This window comes from Paramormyrops kingsleyae, chromosome 17, assembly GCF_048594095.1.
Source record: "Paramormyrops kingsleyae isolate MSU_618 chromosome 17, PKINGS_0.4, whole genome shotgun sequence".
NCBI lineage: Eukaryota > Metazoa > Chordata > Actinopteri > Osteoglossiformes > Mormyridae > Paramormyrops > Paramormyrops kingsleyae.
In genome coordinates, this window is record NC_132813.1 from 17,083,571 (window position 1) to 17,099,882 (window position 16,312).

The window sequence follows — 16,312 nt, forward strand, 5'->3', positions numbered from 1 at the left end:
ATTGGTCAAATTCAAATCACATGTTTGCGCTACGTACTGTGGAGAGCAGTGGCAGCAGAGAGCTGGGTTCATACAAACAAAGGCATGGTTATTATTTACAACTCGAACACGGGAAGGGAACAAGGTCGTCTTAAACAGAAACACAACAAACCAGAAGGCCCAACAGAAGTAACAGAAGCTCCTGTCACGCTTCTCCTCCAGCTTTCGTCTCACCAGTTTGCCCGACTGACCCTAATCAGAAATCCTGAGAAGGCAATCTGACTAATTGCGGCCCGCTGGATCTCATTACCTGTGAACACGTGGCCGGCGATCTTACGACACACATTACCCCCCCCCCACCCCATTTCAGCAACTGGGCCTCTGTCAAACCTCAGACCTTACCTAGGAGACATGTTGGCTGTTTCCACAGCAGGCATGTCATTAAGAATGGGATAAACATCACCAAGAAGGCATATATGCTTCACATTCTTGTTTAATCGTGACTATGAAACCTTTATGATGGCACAATATAACCGTTAAGTCACAAGCAAACTGAGCATAGTGAGTGGCTCAGTGGGTTAGTGCGTGTGATCCAAAGGTCATCTGTTCAAATCCCGTGGTTGGTGGAATGGCCACATTGACAGTGGGCCTGTGAGCAAGGCTCTCAACCTTCTAAAACTTTCTTCAGGGGCACCAAATAAATGCCTGACCTTAAAGGAGAGCAAGATATGTGCAAACTGGAGAGTTCCGATGTACATGTAACAATTAAGATTCATTTCTAGTGGCATTTTATTCATTGAAAGTATCAGATCATGATACCATCTGGGAAGTTGTGGGCCCTACATGTTCTACAGTCTAGCCGTGTGTTTGCTTCTTTGATTTGCACAGAGGTTGTTTACAGATTAACCTCAGTTGAGTAAGCATGACCATTCAAATATTGTTACATCAACATCTGCTGACTAAGGTACCCAGGTCACGCAATGGACAATGGACAATTGTAGGCATATCCTTGGTTCCCATAATAAAAGCCAACGATGGAAATACCAGCACTGAGCATCTGGACACTGTGCTTTGTTCTAGCCATAAAAAGGGGGCTTGCCAGACTTAAAAGGGATGCATTTCTGGCATGTTTATGAGGTCCAGTGCTGTTCAGCTGCTCATCCGTCAAGACAGTTTACACATCAGGATGCATTGCCACCTGTAACTTTACTGCACTGTGTACATATATTGAGGATTAATGTGTGTTTTCTTAGATGGGGGGGGGGGAGTCTGAATTTACCAAGAGCTAATGGGTAACTGTTAAATAAGGGATGATTTGCTAAGAATTTGATATAGTGCAGTGTTTTGACAAGGTGAAACAGACACTGAATTGTTGGGTGACATATATATATGGGTGAAAAACTCTTATACAGTTACGGAAAAAAAAAATCACAGATTACCATAGACCTTCACAGATTACCATAGGCCTTCACAGTTACCATAGTCTTCAAACACACACACTGCCAAAAAGCCAAACTACATTTAAATTACCTTGAAAAAATAATTGTGTACAGTGTGTATATTAGTGCTTAGAAGCATAAGTCGGCCTTCGAGTGCTGTAACTTTCTCAGAGTGCTGCGGATAGCACTGTTGCCCCATGGGTCCAGGTTCGGGGATTCACACCCTTCCTCCACTCTGAGTGTGTGCACTTTGTCATGCGGCTTTCCTACGGCAGTCCAAAGACATGCAGTTAGGCTAGTTGGCATCTCTAATTTGCCCGTAGTGTGTGCATGTATGTGCCCTGTGATGGACTGGCACCCCATCCAGGTTGTGCCTCAGCCTTGTACCATATGCCACCTAGAATGGGCTCCAGCCCACCCCCCAGGGACAGGACTAGGATAAGCAGTTGGAAAATATATAGAATCTTAATCACCCCTGTGCCTCAGACGTCCAATAGCAATGTGTGCCTCTGATGTGTTGCTTATATATTGTTTATGTGTTAGATGTCTTGTTTTGCCTCAGATCTTTGGTTTCCGCTTCAGTTGATTGGCAGAAGCTTTTCTGGTTTGTCAGGCTGTCGATTTCACACACCCCCACTACCATCCGCTCCCTCTGGCAAAGGCTGCTCTCCCTCACACACTCTCTCTCTCTCTTCAGTTATACGATGTCGAACACATCTTCCCATCATCCTGTGTTGTTATGCCCGCACGCTCTGCTTGACCACGACTCCGACACGGCGGACATGTGGGATCTGCATGGATCTGCATGACATCCTGGCGTGTAGGAAGGGCAGCGTTCACCCTGGGCTCCAGGGAGAAGGTTGCTGTCCTGATTTCACATGAAATTTATATGCAAAATGATTCAGAAAATGAACATTTGGGTATAACCCTCATGACAGGCAAATTGTTCATAGGGGGTACCCAGCATATACAAGAAGGCAAAGCCATGTAGAAATGTCTTTCTGTATCTAGCAATGTTTGTGTGTGTATCTACAACCTCAGTCTCTGCTTGTTCCCCTCCCAGCCGATTAGGAAACACTCCGGTGAACCGATGTTCTGACATATGGTCACAGTGCAAGATCACTATGTTACTTAAGTGGCTGATTTTGTTGCATAGTGATTACAAGGATGAAAAAAGCTAACCACATGGCAGAGTCCTGCACTGGGTCGGGTACCCGCAGATAGTTGCTGAAACGGGGCGGATTTTAATGTTCTGGAATTTTACGGGCGGGTATGCAGACAGGTAATTCATTACACACGGGCGGGTAGTAGGTCAATCAAAATAGTATTGTAGCCTGCAAAAATAACATATAAGCCAAAATATCCATGTATTATACTATCATGTACAAATTGTCATCATCACAGTGTGTTCAGTATGTCGGGGGTACATTAGATAACCGCCTCGACAAACATTCACATACACATCTGTACCGTAACCTTGATTAGACTACATTGCGGCAGACAATGCATTGTAGCGAGCGGCACTACAGGACTTGTGCTCCCATGAGGCGTTACGGTAGGGAGTAATTTGCATGTGGGGAAATTGCGGGTATTTGTTTATGTTTTGGGGAAGATTAGAGGGGGAGTAGTTGTTATAAAATAGAAGTAGGGAATTGTGGGTAATTTTTTTTATAAATAATAAACAGTTGATTTGGGTCCTTCTCGCCAGTCACCCTCCTCCAGAACGTTAGCGAGTGGGGAGATGTTTGAGTGTTTGTGGCGTTGTAGAGTGTTACCAGCACGTACCAGTGGGGGTGCTGTATTCTCTGTGTGCAAAAGTGCTCTTCGAGGCTCGTTGAGCCGAGAAATAAAGAATCCTTGCTGGAGCATGTCGTCGTGTTCTCTCTTTCACGCTCGTCACAGTATGGATAGCTTAGATCTATGATTTGATTTTGTGTTAAACTGACTTCAATTCAAAATTCATGTAGGCCTAGTGGGGCATAGAAAAAATAATTGTGTGTAATTTACCACGGGTACGGGCGGGTAACGGGCGGGTAACGGGTGGAATGTTAACGGGCCCAGGCGGGTGCAGATTTAACTTTGAAATAATCACGGGTACACGGGCAGGTGTGGTGCTGTACTGTGCGGGTGCGGGCGGGTGCAGGTCTCCAAAAGTGGACCCGTGCAGGACTCTGCCACATGGACTCATATTCTGATTCAGAGCTATTACTGGGCCCGTTCTTAATTGGGGTTGTCTCTGGGCATCACATTATTACATTGTAACATGTGACTGGGATCTTGCAGAATTGGCCAAGACACAATCTTTAATCCAAGGTGTCTTTCTGTCCTGCTAATCCGGAGTAGAATATGAATAGCATGGTAGTCACTTCCTATGCACAGCAGGAGTGATGCACGATAATAGCAGATTCTGGATTTTTTGGACAGGGATCTGTCCTGAGTCTCCTGGACAAGTGTCTATCCTGGCTTTTGCGGAACAAGGGTTGATCTTGGCTCTCTTTGATTAGGGTCAGTTATGGTTCTCCTGGATAATGGTTGATCTTGGCTCTCTTTGATTAGGGTCAGTTATGGTTCTCCTGGATAATGGTTGATCTTGGCTCTCTTTGATTAGGGTCAGTTATGGTTCTCCTGGATAATGGTTGATCTTGGCTCTCTTTGATTAGGGTCAGTTATGGTTCTCCTGGATAATGGTTGATCTTGGCTCTCTTTGATTAGGGTCAGTTATGGTTCTCCTGGATAATGGTTGATCTTGGCTCTCTTTGATTAGGGTCAGTTATGGTTCTCCTGGATAATGGTTGATCCTGGCTCTCTTTGATTAGGGTCAGTTATGGTTCTCCTGGATAATGGTTGATCCTGGCTCTCTTAGGCTTCATTGTTATCAGCTCCGGCTGCTATAGACAATAAACCGAAACTCAGTGATGGCCCATGGGGACATATTGTGTCCGAACGGTTTGTAGAGCCTTGATAGCCGTTCCAGGAATGCTGATGCTCCAGTGAAGCACGTACCCCCTCCCCACCGACTGTGCTTCAGTCTCTTTTTCCCTTGGCATAAGGCCACCGCGACATGCTGTCAGGAAAGGAGGCACTCTGAATGCCCGTGGGGCGCCATGGCCGCGCTCCTGAGGCGGCTCCACTTACGGTTACCCGATCCCTAGCTGGCTCATGTGCAGGTATCTCACCTTGCAGCCTGGGAGGTGCCCCCCCTCCTCCCTCAGAGGGATATGTGAGATCACCCATGCAATCTGCACCTGACACTCCAAAGAGGTGTGGTAGCATGCTTTGCCCAGGGTGTGCATATATAAATATTACATACATATTTCAACAGACGCTTTTATCCAATGCAATGCACATTTGAGAATCAGGCTCAGCCAGTCCCTGGAGGTTAAGGGCTATGCTCAAGGGCCCTATGGTGAAATAAGCTTCCAATGTCAAGGACAGCATCCTATCCTACAAAAGGATATCCTGTATAAAGTGTGATAACATCATGTCACGTCCTCAAGTGCAGAGGCAACATGGGAAGTTCTTGTGCTCAACCAGGCTGAAATGTGAAAATACTGTGGACAATGGACATGCAACATTCACACTGGGAAAAGGTAAGGCTTTGTAAATGCTGAGGGGGTTGTTCTATGCATGGGAGTTCTTCCTATGTGAAACACAAACGTGTCACACATTGTGGCTGGTCAGCTTAGGGCCAGCACCAGCCTGAACTGTTAACATTCACTGGTCCTGCAAGCCCTAAGTGAAGTGAAGTTGAAAAATGGGACCAGGTTTCCAGTTTAAGACACCCAGATAATGTGATTGGAAGTCAATTTACTCATGCATGTATGTGTTCAATCAGACTCAAACTGGCCTAGGCACTCTGCACAGATTCCCCCCCCTGGGCTTTGACCCAGAAGTAACAGAAGAAGCTTGGAGCACAGCAAAGGCTGTACAGCACGTACAAAATGCACAGCGCTGTAAGGCTGTCCAATTCACCGCTCAGCTAAAGGGTGCTTTTCCACCGCACCGGGTACCGTACTTTTGGTACTTTAAGAAGGTACCAAAAGCACAGTACTTCAAGGTGTTGGTTTTCCACTGGAGTAAAAACTGGTACCGGTGCCGAATGACGCAAGTATGGATATTATATCACACTGATTTTAGGTTTCGTTAAAACATTTTTACTCTGTCATAGGAAAAAAAAACTTAGCTAGATTTGCAATTGTAATGATCATTCCTTTCCAAGATTATCTAGTATATGTTTAAAAATCAGTTTAAAGTTTACCTCTGCTGCAAGTGCATGAGCACTGCATGCGTTCTCTGAGACAATTATAATCATTTTCATCCTTGCTGTTTAAATCACCCCTAGACGGGTTCATGAGAAATTTATGTTGAACTCCATTTTGTTTCATAAATACCCCAATATTAATTACAACAAAATCACATTGGAATATTTGAAAAATTTCGAGTACCGTGCTGTCATAGTACATTATACAAAATACTTTCTTATGCTATACTGATCTTGTATCTTTTCTTCTGACCAGATTGCAATTAAAGCTTGTGTCACTTCATTTGTCCATGCACCTATTAGAGTAAAACCTTGGATTGTGAGTAATTTGGTTTGCGAGTGTTTTGCAAGACGAGCCAAAATTTTAAATAAATTTTAAGTTGATAAACGAGCAAGGTCTTGCAATACGAGTATTACGTATACGCTTTGTCTGCCTAGAATTACGTGATCACAACTGAGCCGACGGTTCTTCTCTCGCTCTCTCACTGTGGGATTGTGGGTAATCGTCTCTCATGCTCGGTCTCAGTTGGCGTGCCTCACTCGTATAGTCAAAATTTAGTAGAAAAGCACCACCCGAATAAGGGCGTAGCAGTGCGAGCGATGAATCTGTTTAACGACAATGCAATGTCCACATTTCCGCGGAATCGAAAAGGAGGCAGAAGCAGCTGTCATTGGATAGGTTCCCTGTTAAAGTCGCACAAAAAGAAAAAGATTCCAGTGAGCCAACAGATAGCAGTGATTCCGTTAGTTATAGTGAAAGTCGTCCTACAAAATAGCCCTCCTCTTCTCCTCTCTCTCATCTCCCTCACACCATCCACGATTCTTTTCAAAGGTAAAGTGTAGGTTAATTTGTTTTACGTTTTTTTACTTTATATTTTGTATTAATAATTTTTATATGAATAGTTTCCATTATTTCAAATTGGAAAATTCGCTTTGATATACAAGTTCTTTGGATTACAAGCATGTTTCAGGAACAAATTATGCTCGCAATCCGAGGTTTTACTGTATTGTTGATGTTATCATTTTTTTTTACGTCTGTGGCATAATAGGTCGACTGGAAAAAGCCCGATACCAGCAAGCTGAAAGGAGCCATATCACCACCTATTGTAGTAGAGTCAGACATACTTCGCTCAATAAATTGATTCCCCTCCCATGCATGTATACTGGGACAAGGACAGTAATCTGATTAAATGGCGTAGTCGAGCTATAACCATAGCTATAGCTATATCCATTGCTCGACTAAGCTGTGCATGTGAACATAGTGACTGAGCAGGCTGGTTTTCCCTGTACTTTCTTTTTAATTTCATTTTGGCCCCGCCCTGGCTCATCCCCCATGTTGCAGGGTCTCGTTGTCAGAGCAACACCTTTTTGCGAAATCTGAATTCTGCATACCCGCAGCCTACGGCATGTAGGGTGGAGGGCTATGGTGCCCTGGGGGTGTCAGGCATGGATAAAGTCATTCCCACACTCATACGAAACTAACAGCGGACCTTTCGACGTCTCTGCGTGTTTGACTTACACACGCTGTGCCATTTCAGAGTGCACAGCGGCTTGAACAATTATTAACATTTTATCAGATGTGTGAGTCAAGCTGCTTGGATTTCAGTCCTTCACGCTTGGGAAGGAATGCATCGCCATCTCAGCCGACACGCGCGGCCGCGGGGAAGGTGTCGCGTGGGAGGAGCGGGTCGTTCCGAACCCAGATTACAAGGTAGTCTCACCACCATTACAAGAGACACATGTTCCGCCACGAAAGTCGATAATTTACCAGATTACATAATGGCGGTATTCGGTAAATGAGCCTCTCACTCACGATGGCCCTGTGACGAGTTTCATTAGTGCCTACAGAACCCTAATTTCAGGGAGAAAGGGAAAAAAGAGGCTCTAATTCATTTCATCTACACCTCCCGCCTGCACATTAATCTACATAAAAGAGAAAAGGAACCTAACAGCAACCAACAAAGGTAACATTAACGACAGCATGGAGAAGCATGAAATGGGGGAGACCTGTATTTATGACTTGATGTGGGAGTGGTCTTTTTGACTGGTTGCTTTTCAAAAGCATCTTCACTCGAAAGTTAATGCAACCCATTAGCACAAATTCAATGGTATCCTTTCTTCTCAGGCGTCGCACGGAGAGGACAGGGAGGTGGGATCGCCTGATCGGCAGGCTGGCAGTCACTTGGGGTGCGGATTCCGCTTGGATTCGTCGCCACTTCAGGCATCAGCTGGGAAGCTGGGTTTCCAAGACCCACGTGCTGGAAGCTCTCAGAGAATTTCAGAACCAACGTCGGCTTCCCCTGTGGACCAAACTGCAGGCAGATCTCAGTTGCTGAAATCTCCTTTTCATGTACAGGTATAAAGCAGCAACCTACTTTGATGTCATCCGCTCCCAGGCAGCGATGAAAGCTCACTGTGTATTAGCCTTGATTTATGGTTTCTAATTATATTTTTTGCTTATAGGAAATGAAGCCTGAGATAATTAGTAGCCAGAATGGAGGGCCTTGGGTCACAGATTACTGTAAGCTGACAGTAGACAGGTAATTCAGTGCCTCTGAGGCTTTCAGGCCTGGTGCTTGAGTCATGCTCATTTATAACGTTTAAAATATCAGCAGACAAGAAGCAAACACTGTAGCCCTGCTATGAAACATTGATGCTCTGAGACGGAACTCGCTAAAAGTTTGTGGCACCAGCAGCTTAGACGGTACGTGGAGTTTCCTTCAAAGCAGGTTCTGTAGCTGCATCAGCCAGTCACCTGACAAGTCCTCCTTGAATCTGTCTGAATGACCCCCCCCCCCCCCCAAAAAAATAAATAAATTATTAAATAAAAGATGCTGGCACTGCTTTTCAAATGCCTTCCCCCTCCCCCCAGCCAAAGGAACAACGTGCCAATTGTTGAGCAGGTTTTCCGGACAACACAGACCTTCTGTTTTGGCTCGTCCCCATATCTGCGATTGGAGTTCCACTCATCCCTCGTTACTGGGATTAAAAACAGGTGGCTCGTTTTCCTCCCCAGAAATGTCCTGCCATCCTTGTTCCAGCCGGAGACACGTGTGGCGCCATCGCTCGCCTTCCGATTCTCCGGGACCCTCTTAACGCAGCAGAGGTGTGGTTCCTTTTCACATTTTTTTTGTTCTTTCTTCCTGTGCAGACAAACAACAAACATCCGGGCAAGATTTCACTTTCAGTTGCTTTTACATCTAATATGGGTCAAAGTTTAGAGTATGATGTAACGTCTGTTGGTTAATTTGCTGGACCCACTCTGCCTTTCCTGAGCCCTGCTCTGTTTGGACCAGTAATGAAAGAGCAAAAATAAAGAGAAAAAGACTCCAAAGCAAGCTTGAGGTAATAAATGCAGCCCCCTGGTTGCTCCTGTAGACTCCAGACCTGTGCTTTGCTGAGGTGCATTGCAATCCTCACTGCTCTCCACTCCAGAGGCAAAAAACAGCAGCTCTATACAGTGTCTGCACTGACCCCATTGCGGTAGGCAACTTCTCCAGAAAGCAGGGAGAGCTCTTGCTGTAATCAGACCACCCTGGCGGAGTGAAAGACGGTCTGATTGTTCCGCTGAATGGCAGCCTGAGAGCCCCCCCCCCACCAGCCCCCCGGTCTGTGTGACAGAGGGTTGCCATTCAGCATGGGATTCCCAGCGGCTTACCAGGGCTATACTATTGAGCATGATCATGATTACTGGGGAAAGAGACACCCTCAGCCTGCCAAGAACAGGCAGAGGAAAGAAAGAAAGAAGCTATTCAGATGCACGTTTGGTGTTTTACCAGATAACTTTGATTTTGACTCCAGCACATTTCCAGTTGATTGATCTTACAAAAATTAACCTATACTTTTAGATTCACTCAGGCAGGTATCCATATAGTATTGTTAATTACAGTACAAAAAATGAGGAAAATCGAGTCACAAGAAAATAACCAGATATCTTTTTTTATTCAGAAATGTGGTGAAACTTGCCAAGCTTGCTGGCACAGATTAGCGGGATGATGTTACATTGTTTTTACTATGAGGAACATGAAAGATCAATCTCTGGGCCGCATGAAAGGCTGCCGTAAACAGGACTGGCGTCCACCAAACCAACACTGTACGTATATTTTATGCATGTATGACTTATTAAACTTTTTGTGTGTCACCTGCTGGTCTTTGAGTGTTGTCTGCAGCTTTGGCAAAACTCCTAAAAACTCCCAAAAACTTCCCACTTCATTTCTCATGCCGAACATCGCAATGTATCAAAACTGGCATGAGGAAAGACGATTGATTAAATGTGTCACGAGCGGCTAGGCTACTTTGAAACCACTTATAAGTGATAAGTGAGCCAACAAAATCCCCCACCCTTTGACGTGGAAAATGACTGATCACCACCATTATTTCAGTAGCTGTGTCACTAGCTTAAGTGCTGCTAACTTTAAATATGCATAAAATTTAAATGTCGACCAGCAGTATCGGTTTGGTAACTGACATGTCATACATCTCTACATATTGTTTGTTCCATCTTAATATAGACAATATGTGATGAAAAACAATAATAGGATAAAAATATTAACAGGGAAATACAGTGATCCCCCCGCTATATTGCGGATCAGCTATCGCTCCACCGCTATATCGTGGATTTTTCTGCAACGCATCGCAGTTCTCTGCGTTATGGCGTACCTTGCTTGTGGTGTGATTATTGTGAGCAAACTTTTTGTGAACTTTATGTTTAGTTTTAAGCCCTATGATTTAAGGCTTAAACTATTTAAACATGTTTATTTATATGGTCTTTATATATAGCTGATTTTCACCTACCGGTGGTAGGTCTGGAACCTAACTTCCGCAATAGACGGGGGATCACTGTATATTGCTCAAGAATCATGACAGAAAGTCTCAATCTAGATTCTGAGTGATTTATACTTTACCAAGAATTGTGCATCCCTACACAAAGCATTGTGCTGCATGCTGTTTGCAAATAGTTTTATATTTTTAAGTGGGTGAGTAGCGATGATCTTGGGCAGAATGTTTCAGAGTAAAAAATCATTATCGTCATGCTACATGTTTCGACAGGTCAAAAGACATCAACGTGAATGTCAATAAACAGAGCACAAACCAAACCCTCACAGTAACTAAATGTCATTATGGTTAAACAGCTTCACCAGATCACAATTTAAACGTCATCATGCAAACCAAAAAGAGGAATTAATGTTGTTCATTCGAACATTACGGTGCAGGTGGATTGGATCATTCTCCTTCCAGTGTGGACTTCATGACTGAATTAGTGCACTTTTGGGCATAACATGCAACGGCCAAATTATGCCGCTTCATTCAAAAAAGACACACTCTGTACTTGTACATAGCTAATCAGAAAGCTACAATTATCGGCAATAAACAGTTACACATGAAATGCACACAGCGAAAGCTTTTTTACGGCAAACAGGAAAGCGGCACTGATTTCTGCACTTGATGGTAGATGGGGGAGGAAGGTGGACCTCAGCAAGAAAGCAATACTTTGGCCCCTTGATCAACACTTGGTTCCAGACTAGGTGCAGTTTTGCACAATGATGATGAATGCATTCGGGTGTCCAGCACTGGCTGAATGACACTTTTTGAGGACTGTCGCTATCTGTAAGGAGCTTTCAACTCATAGAAATGTAACTATTTTAAGTCCTACTGCAATCTGCCTTCTAAACCTGCTGCTTTTAAGACAGCTAGGCTTTTGAAAAAGCGATGTGTTGCACATCGCTCTGAAGCTTTTCTTAGTAACCAGCCTCAAAATTAAAAAAAGAAACATCTTCCTGTCCTCTGATATGCCCCTGAGACAATGATGAGTCCTAAGGAGTTACCACGGGCTATTTGTCCAATGAGCTTCAGCTCAATGTTGCTCAGCTAACAGAGTCCCCACAATAAATCAGCCAAAGATGCACAAAGCACTTTCAAACACTCATAGGAGCAGAGTGGAGCTGGTGGGGGGGGGGGGGGGGGGGGGGATGGTGAAGTCTGGACCTGGCACCTAATCCACATCGATGCTGGTGTGTGGTTTAGCGTCTTAAGACATGTGTCTGTGAATGTCACTGGTTCACATCCTGTGGGCCTTGTGTGAGATCCCATCCGACCGTGCTTTCTCAGTTGGGTGTCGCTTTGAATAAGCGACCGCTAAATAAAGATGATGATGTAATGCTTTGGAGAACCAGAGAAAGTAAGGTTGTGAGAGGGGAAAATAAAAGAAAAGAGCAAAGATGAATGCGTGTGTTCCCCCTAGGCTGTAGTGCTGCCTGTGGAAGTGGATCAGGCCTCTATGCGATTAGCACTGCGGTGGGGACCCGCCCAGCAAAGCCGGGCACATTTAGGCAGGGCATCATGGGAAATCTCTCCCTTTGCAAAGGGCTCTCCTGAACACAGATGATGACTGAAAGACTCGGGATTACATATGAAGTGCGTAAGCTCTTGGGGTTTTTTTTTAGACTAATATTGTTCATGAGTGTAGTTCTAAGAAACATGAACCCAGTGATAAAAAATTCATGAACATTATGAGGTATAATCAGAACAATAAAGCAGTGAATCGCACAGTTTCTTCTGTTGCAAGTAGACGAAAAGTAACCACTGAAAGGCATGATCACGCATTCCTTTCTGTTTTTCCGTCCTCCCCCTCGATCCTGTCAGCCCCCCCACTCAGATCCTGGTGTTGATGCTTTGCTCCCAGCGTGCATGGCCCACAGTCTCAGCTTCCTGCCAACTTCGTGGTAATGGAGAGCAGTTTTTTTTTTCCTGTGGCCACATTCCAGCGGTATGCACCCGCTTAGGCTTCCGTCTCATTTGGTGCATCTGAGTCGTGGGGGAGGGAAGAAGACTGACCTCAGCCTGACACACAGGATTCGTGAGGAGACAGACACAGGGAGGAGTCTCCCAGCAGACGGTGGATGGGCTCACGATTACCTATGATCCGCTAGGCCCTCCGCCATCCCTGGTTCCCACAGAGGCAGCCGGGGCTGGTCTGTGGGCTCATAAGTGAGCTCATTAGTGAGCTTGTCTGTGGGCTCGTCTGTGAGCTCGTCTGTGGGCTCGTCAGTGGGCTCATCAATGAGCTTGTCGGTAGGCTCGTCAGTGAACTGATCTGTGGGCTCATCAGTGAGTTCATTAGTAAGCTCGTCTCTGGGCTCGTTAGTGAGCTTGTCTGTGGGCTCGTCTGTGGGCTCGTTTGTGAACTCGTCTGTGAGCTCGTCTGTGGGCTCATCAATGAGCTTGTCGGTAGGCTCGTCAGTGAGCTGTTCTATGGGCTCATCAGTGAGTTCATTAGTAAGCTCGTCTGTGGGCTCGTTAGTGAGCTTGTCTGTGGGCTAGTCTGTGGGCTCGTTTGTGAACTCGTCTGTGAGCTCGCCTGTGGGCTCGTCAGTGAGCTCGTCAGTAGGCTCGTCAATGAGCTGATCTGTGGGCTCGTCTGTGAGCTCGTCTGTGGGCTCGTCAATGAGCTGATCTGTGGGCTCGTCTGTGAGCTCGTCTGTGGGCTCGTCTGTGAGCTTGTCTGTGGGCTCGTCTGTGAGCTCATCTGTGGGCTCATCTGTGAACTCGTCTGTGAGCTTGTCTGTGGGCTCGTCTGTGAGCTCGTCTGTGGGCTCCTCTGTGGGCTCATGAGTGGGCTCGCCAGTGAGCTTGTCAGTAGGCTCATAAGTGAGCTTGTCTGTGGGCTCATCAGTAAGCTTATCAGTGGGCTTGTGAGTTCATCATTGAGCTTGTCCTGAGGTTGTCAGTGGCTGTAAACTGCGGACAGAATGAGCCCCACAGGCCCTGACTGTCATTTTGCAGCTGTTTATAACAGCCCCTTTTACCGAGTACCAGCAGCTTTCAGCAGCTGTCGCCAGGAGATGAATCCGCACACTGGCTACACAGACTGGTGAGTCACTCATTCTGGACTGATGATCTCCAGCTGCATGCTGACCACAGCCCGAAAAGAGCATAACTTTAGGTTGAGCATGAGGGGAAACCCGGGACATGTTTTATTCTGTGGATGTCAACAGGTTGAAGCAGTTTCTGAAGAACAAATTTCGTGCAAATATTCAAACTACAGTATATGAATGAGGTCATTTCAAGAAAGAAAAACCCACGCACTTTAATTTCAGGTATGGCTATCTCTGCATGTGTCTTCTGGACACTTGGTACTTCAGCAAATTTGGCAAAAGCATTTGGCACATTTGGCAAAAGTAGCAGTTTAACCACAGAATCAAAAAAGTTCTAAATGGTGGTATTTTAGTCTAAGTCTGTAGGGTCAGGACAGTTTGCCATGAAAGCTATCACCAAACAGCATACACAACGCACTCCAAAAATGAATTTGACCCATGTTGACACACCACATTGCCAAAGCTTTCACAGCACAGTGGCTAAGTTAAGGTGAAGTTCAACAAATCACAATCCGCCTTTATATGACCACTCGCTTCACAGCAGGACGCTAAAACACCGCCAGACACTTATTAGATGGAAATTTCTGCCATCTAGTGGTTGATATTAAAATGACACAGTTTTGTGCGTGTTTCTCCGAAATGAAGGTATTATTTGCCTACCCTGCTCAGAATAAGCGGTTGGAAGATGGATGGATTATTTTCCTAATAAAAATGATTGACATTCCCATGGACTTTGAAGAATCCTTTTGTTCTAATCCAGTAAAGACTTTTTAGCAACACAGTAAAATAATCTATTCCGCAAAAGACATGATGTGATAACATTAAGCTGTATAAGAATTTGTTCTTGTCTGGTATCTTTTAAAAATAGTACAAGAAAAATACCTTAATTATTTGTTAATGCTTAACAGACCATTATATTCAAACAAAAGCATTTAATACAGAAAGGCATTTTTAAAGAGACAGTTGCGGCTTGACTCATCCACAAATCACCACCTTTTCATGGCGGAGTGGTTTGTGTGCCTCAGTGATCTTAGCGGCTATGTCGTTGCTGGAGGGGGGTCTGGAAGTCGTAGGTTAGCGGCGGTGGTCCGGTGCATTGTGGATTGCGTGGCCACCGAAGGCAGGGGCCTTGGCAGACCGATCATCGCTTACAGAAACTGGCTTTGGAACATGGAACATAACCTCACTGGTGGGAAAGGAACCTGAGCTTGTGCAGGAGATATGGTGTAGATATACTCGGGCTCTGGACCCAAACTCCTGAAGAAGAGCTGGACTCTGGAGTTGCCCTGGGTGAAAGGTTCAGGGCAGGTGTAGGTCTAATTAAAGCCCCCAGTTTGGTGCCAGCACATTGGCATTTACCCTGGTGAATAGAAGAGTCGCCTCCCTTTGACTCAGACTGATCAGACTGGCCTTCTTGGAAACCTTGGATGGGGTGCTGGAAGGTGCCCCCCCCCCCCCCCCGGGGACGCAATTGTTCTGCTAGGAGTGAGAGGAACGGCTTAAATAATCTGAACCAGAGTGGTGCTGTGTTATTGGGTCAGCTACACTTTGTCCATAATGAGTAATATTCAAGTCAAGTACAAGGGTGTTCATAAGCAGGGATTGACATAACTGGTACGCAAGTACGCATTCACCTTTAAAAGCGATACATGTGGCAATTGATTGTTGTAGCAGCGTGAAGCAAGAAATTATCATACATTTTAACCTTTATAGGCTAATTAGTACTTCATTTGCAGTATAGAGGTTAAAGTACATGGTAATTTCTTGTCACATCGGCACAAATGCACATAAAATACATACATATTTGCGCTGTTACATTAATCGATTGCTGCACGTATCGTTTTTAAAGGTGAATGCATACTTGCATACCAGTTATGTCAATCCCTGTTCATAAGTGTACTTGGCACCAAAACATCCTAGGCCGTAGATCAATGATCAATTTTGTAGTCGTATCATAAGATCTGTGATCGTAAGTCTTGGATACTTGAGTGAAGAGAGGAGCTGAGCTGACAACTGATCACCTCCTGATGGCGAGTTGGATCAGATAGCAGGTTAGAATGCTGGATAAACCTGGTAGGTCCAAACGTATAGTGTGGGCATGCTTGGAGCATCTGGCAGAGGCCCGCGTCCGGGAGAACTTTAAATAACATCTCCAGCACAACTTGTCTTGTATTCCAAGGAAGGCTGGAGACATTGAGCCTGACTGGGTCATGGTCCATACCTCCCCTGCAGAGGTGGCTGAGCAGTGTTGTTGTAAGTGTGGTGGTAAGGTTGTTGGTGCCCACCACAGTAATCCCCGAATCCAGTGGTGGACAGTAGCAGTAAAGGTAGCCGTCAGGCTGAAGAAGGAGGCCTTCCAAGCTTAGTTAGCTTTTGGCACTCCAGAGGCAGCTGAGAGGAACCAGTAGGCCGTGTGGAAGACATCACTGAGAGATACATCAAAAACTGAAGTGTGGGAGGAGATCAGTCAGGCCACAGTACAGTAGTACCTTGGAACACAAACTTAATTCGTTCCAGAAGGCTGGTAGAGTTCAGATTTGGTCGAGGTCCAAGTCAAATTTCCCCATAAGAAATAATGTAAATGAATTTAATCCGCTCCAGACACATGCATCACCTTCAAGTCTCACTAAGAGTAGATACACGTGCACCGCTTTCAAGTCTCACTAAGAGTAGATACACGTGCACCGCTTTCAAGTCTCACTAAGAGTAGATACACGTGCACCGCTTTCAAGTCTCACTAAGAGTAGATACAATTGCAC